The sequence below is a fragment of the Tenrec ecaudatus genome, chromosome 1, assembly GCF_050624435.1.
Source record: "Tenrec ecaudatus isolate mTenEca1 chromosome 1, mTenEca1.hap1, whole genome shotgun sequence".
NCBI lineage: Eukaryota > Metazoa > Chordata > Mammalia > Afrosoricida > Tenrecidae > Tenrec > Tenrec ecaudatus.
In genome coordinates this window covers 268,761,180-268,766,428 of record NC_134530.1, presented here as the reverse complement: position 1 = coordinate 268,766,428, position 5,249 = coordinate 268,761,180, and the positions used below count along the sequence as shown (strand labels likewise).

Here is a 5,249-nt window from a genome sequence, read left to right as displayed (position 1 = left end):
ATAGACTCGATGGTTCCGGGTTTGGCTTAGTTTGGCTTGGTCAAAAATCTTACTTGTAACTGTGTATGTTTATAAAAAAACAACAACAAAAAACTCACTGCCGTTGAGTCAATTCTGACTCATAGTGACCCTATATGCAGAATAAAACTGCCCCTTTGAGTTTCCAAGTCTTTTCCCAATACTTCTAGTTCTTTATAGGAGCAGATAGCCTGGCCTTTCTCGCGTGGAACAACTGGTAGGTTTGAACCTCTGACCTTACGGTTTGCAGCTTTAAATGACCTTCTGCCCCACCTCCCCCCAAGGTTTAGCACATCTCCAGCTGTGAACTCTGGCAGGACTCTGCCTAGAAGCCCTTCACAGAAGCTTGACTGCTTTTCTCCCTCAGTCAGCTCTCGGGTCACATGCCACCTTATCAACATGACCCTTCTTTACAGCCACCTCCCCATTTGGTCACGCCCAGTCCCCTTTACCTGGGCAACAAACACCTGATGGCCCAATAAAGCATTTATTTGTTTATGGCCTGCTTTCTCCCACTGGGTTGTCAGCTGAGAAGGAGCAGGACTTTGTTTTATTTGCTGCTAGGGCTGGGCGACACTTTATAGATAGCAGGGCGAAGAATGGGAATTCTAGAACTAGGCCTTGTGCTCTTGTGGAAGCTGTATACATCGACCAAGAGGCAATCATTCAAGGAGAACAAGGAACTACTGTGCTTTAAAATCAGGTGTGCTTCAGGGTTGCGGCCTTTCACCAAACTTAGTGCATCTAGACACTGAGCAGACAGTACACGAAGAGGAACTACAGGAAGAAGAATGCCGCATCAGGAAAGTTGGTGAACAACCGGAGCCGTCCAGGTGACACCACCTGTCCAGGAGGACTGGAAGCACTGACTGATGAAGACTGAGAAGTGCACTCCTGAGTATGGATTACAACTCAAAGGAAACGCTAGGGAGCTAGAGACAGGGACAGGGGTGGGGTGGGGTGGGTGGGGTGGGTGGGGTGGGTGGGCCCTCCCAGGTGGGCCCTCCCATGCACCCCTCATGCACCCCTCCCTCCCATACACCCCTCATGCACCCCTCCCATGCTTGCAAAGGCCCCCATAAAGGAGGTTGGGAAGGACTCAGGTGACCATTATTTAACACTTATGAAGACCCCCGAACTGGGCATGCTCAAATTCAGGCCCCAAGCTAGGTGGGCGGTAACCTGGGCAGCTCAGACTGGGCCTGGACCCAGCACTTCACCCAGGTGGGCTTAATTCAGTCAATAGGGTCAACCAATACCTTCAACAACGCCCCCCCTCACGCCCCTCAAGCCGGAGGTTTGAGATACCCTGGCGGCGGGAAGGCTGTCCTTTCCTTTTTACCCTGCTCCTGCGCATGCTCTCTCTGGCCTCAGTTCTGCCTGTGTGGGTGCTCCGTTCCACGAGATTGTTCCTGTCCAGTTGTGGCCGCGCCATTTGGCATGCTTCCCGGCAATAGTATGTACTCTTTTGAGACTGTAAAACCTGAAACTTTCCCTGTCCTTCATAAAAACTTACTTGGATTACAAAAAACAACAACCAGAAAACAATGTGAGGTTTCTCAAGTGGAAAATACCTTGGTTTTTGACTTTCCACGAGGAAGAATTCATACCGAAGCTTGTTTTGTAATCCAACCTTGTGTGAAGCAACCTTGCCTGAGTCTATCCCAGCCTCCTCGATGGGGGCCTTTGAAGGCATGGGAGACACACCCCCTGCCCCTGTCTCTAGCTACCTAACATTGAGAAGACCCAAATCCTCACAACTAGACCAATGGGTAACGTCATGATGGCGGGAAACAGACCAGAAAGAGAAGGTATTGGGAGCAAACTCTCAGCATTCATACGTTAAGGAGGCTGGGGGCTCCTTGCTTGGAGGTGCATCCCATTCAGATTCTCCTAAGTAAAAGTTATTCCCCATGGTGTCCCCCTATGATAATGCCAAATCTAAGGTGCTGTTTGCAAACACATGGCCTCTGACTATATACTTGGAGGTCAACTACTTGAAGGTTATCTCCCTGAAGGCTATCAGTCATCTAAGGCAATCAGACCCTATTGTCTGTCCCACCCTAAGTAGGACCCACGCACTCCCTTCTGAAGGAAAGCCCAAACATGCCTAAGAGGAAGCCAACTCAAGCGACCAAGGTTACTGCCATCTTTATTCTATAGCCCACCCATCTTATGTATGTGCCTGCTGTCACATGTCTGCCGCTAATGCCCCCCCTTCCTATTGCGTGTATGCCCCTAGCTCAGCCCCCTCCTGTTAAGAATATGCCTATTGTACAACCCCCTCCTGTGCTTACCGTGGCCCACATGCTCCAGATTATATAGATTCATGAGATTACATTACTCGCCTCTCTGCTCAGCCCTGGCTCCTGAAGTCATGAATGAGGAGGTGAATCCTTACATGTTTTATTTTGTCTGATGTCTCTTTAATTTACCCCTCAGTAACACAACCTCCCCTTAGACCCATTGGGTTGTGGGCAGGCTAGTCCCCCACACATGATACATGAAGAAAAGCTTGACGTAGTCAAGGATTTCATCTTCCTTGGATCTACAGTGTTCATGGAAGCAGCAGTCAAGAGCTCAAATGACATGTTGCATTAGGCAAATCTGCACAAGACTTCTTTAAAGTGTTGAAAAGCAACTTGGTTACTTTGAGGACTGAGATATGCCTAACCTAAGCCATGGCCTTTTCAGTCACTTCAAATACATGTGAAAGTTGGATAATGAATAAGGAAGACTAAAGAAGAATTGGTGCGTTTGAACTATGTTGTTAGAAACAATATGGAAAGTACCATGGACTGCTAAAAGCGCAGACTAGTTTGTCTTGGAAGAAGTATAGCCAGAATGCTCTTTGGAGGTAAGGATGCTAACACTTCACTTCACATGCTTTGGACATGTTGTCAGGTGAGACCAGTCCTTGGAGAAGGAGACATCATGCTTGGTAAAGTAGAGGGGTAGTGAGAAAGAGGAAGGCCTTCAACAAGATGGATTGACACAGTGGCTGCAACAATGGACTTGAACATAAGACCGATTGGGAGGGTGGCACTGGACCTAGCAATATTCGGTTCTTTAGTTCAAAGGGTTTCTGTGAGTCAGAACCAACTTGAGGACCCCTAACGACATCATCATCCACACCTGCAAGTGCAATTGCAAGCACTTGGTTGCTAATCTACAGGTTGGTGAGGGAAAAAGATACAGCAGCTACTGTGAGGGAAAAAGATACAGCAGTCTGTTTCTGTAAAGATTGTAGCTGACACTGTTGTACTCTGTGTTATCTGGCCTCTGAAGGGGCCTTGATGGCAGTCAGTTTGGTTGTTCATGTCTGCAGCACATGGTGGTTGTTTTGTGTTGTTGGGATGATCCTGACTTACAGGCACCCTGTAGGACCTCGAGAGTAGTGTGTTTGTAGGCTGCATCTTTACGGGAAGAGATCACCAAGGTTTGTCTCTCATGAAGCCCCTGGATTGGTTCAAACTGCCACCAAAGAAATAGGCATCCCCCGCTTGGTGCTTGCTCTCATGAGGAGATCGGTGAAGTTATGCGTGCTCTAGCAACGTGTGGTGAAGAAACGAGATGGTTTCCATCTATCGGGAAAAAATAACCTCTGGGGTTTTAAAGGGCTCTTTTCAACAAAGCAGCCATTGGAGTGGAGCATCAATTAAGTCCACATGGAAGAAGCACACCAGCCTGTGTGATCCAAGGATTGTAAGTAATATGATCCAAATCTAAAGGAGGGAATGGCATCAGAGCTTAACTTATGAACACCTCATGTGTAGAAGGCTATAGATGACCATGAAAACCCAAAATCCATTTTCAGGATCCACACATGGATTAAGCTTCCGGTGATACCTTCTGACCATAGTTCAGGGATGTGTTTAGTCCTGTTATCGCTCAGAGAGATTGGCAATATGGCAGCCGTAGTTAGGGCAAAGTATAATGTCTTATCATTGATTTCACTTTTGACCCATTTCAGTTTTTTTGTTGTTGTTTTAAAGTGAAGGGGAAATGCACATGGCTTAAACCCCTCTGTGGACCAGGGATATGAATAACCTTGGGAAAATGCTGAATACTTTGGAAAGTGGATTTTTGCAGATGCATTTAGGTTAAAATGTAGCATCCTATTATTTCATTTCTTTTAAGATCCATTTAAATTTGTTCTACTTTATAATATTGTCTGCTTTCTTTTCCATTACAGTTTTATCTGCTTTACTTGTTTATTCTTCTTAGTTGTGCTTGCTTGTTTGTTTTTTAGTGGGTTTTTTAATTTAAATTCCAGGATAGGTAAATCTATGGAGACAGTAACTGTATTAATGATTCCTTAATTAATGGGGGTATGTCAGGGACGGTTAGGGGGAAATGAGCTAATAAGGATAAGTGAAAGAATGAAGAAAATGTTCTAAAACTGATTGTGGTGGTGATTGTACAACTCTTCTTGATGTGACTGAACCATTTAATTATATGATGTGTGAATTATGTGTTGTTAAAACTATTTTATTTAAAAAGAAGAAACCCTGGCTATGGGCAAAGAGACACCTCATTGGTGGTGGTGCTCTTATATCAGTCAGGGACAGAGCCAATTTGAAGGCCTTTGTTCATCCTAGCTTGATGCCTGGATTGTGGCAAGAGCTGTTTCATGCCTAGGGCACATTTAAAAATTAAGAAGAAGGAGAAGGAGAAGAAGACAGAGAAAAATAGAAAGAAATGGGCCTCCATGATTACCTAACCTGTCAAGTCTAAATTCTGCAGATCGAGAAGCAGGCTGGAAACTCCAGCAGTTCTGGTCGGAAATCCATAGGCCAGGCAAAAACAAAAACAAACTCACTGCCACTGAGTCCATTCGGAGGCATGATGACCCTCTAAGACAGAGAATTACTCCATAAGGGTGCTGATGCTGTAAGTCTTTATGGGGAGCAGACAACCCCATGTCTCCCCTGGAGAGAAGCGCATGGGCTCCAACCATGGTTGGCAGCTCAGCATGTAACCCACCATGTCCCCTGGGCTTAGTGGACTGAAAATTCTATCATGATGTCTGTTCAGAAGGGAGAGGGACACTCTTTCTCCTTCACAAAACCTCAGCGTTTGCTCTCAGGAGGCCCATCTCAGTAAAGAATGCAATCTACTTAAGTCCACGTAACTTCAGCCCTAATCACACCAACAAAATCTTCCCAGCAACATCCACTGTTTAGCCAAACAACCAGGCACCCTAGCCTAGCCAAGCTGACACATACATT

General features: G+C 45.9%; 1 non-coding gene across 1 annotated transcript; it reads left to right on the top strand.

The window, feature by feature from the left end:
- The first annotated feature begins 4,524 nt into the window (after positions 1–4,524).
- LOC142437867 (small nucleolar RNA SNORA48) lies at positions 4,525–4,668 on the top strand. The gene has a single exon (XR_012782374.1). It is a non-coding gene; the product is annotated as a small nucleolar RNA SNORA48 (small nucleolar RNA).
- The last annotated feature ends 581 nt before the right edge of the window (positions 4,669–5,249 follow it).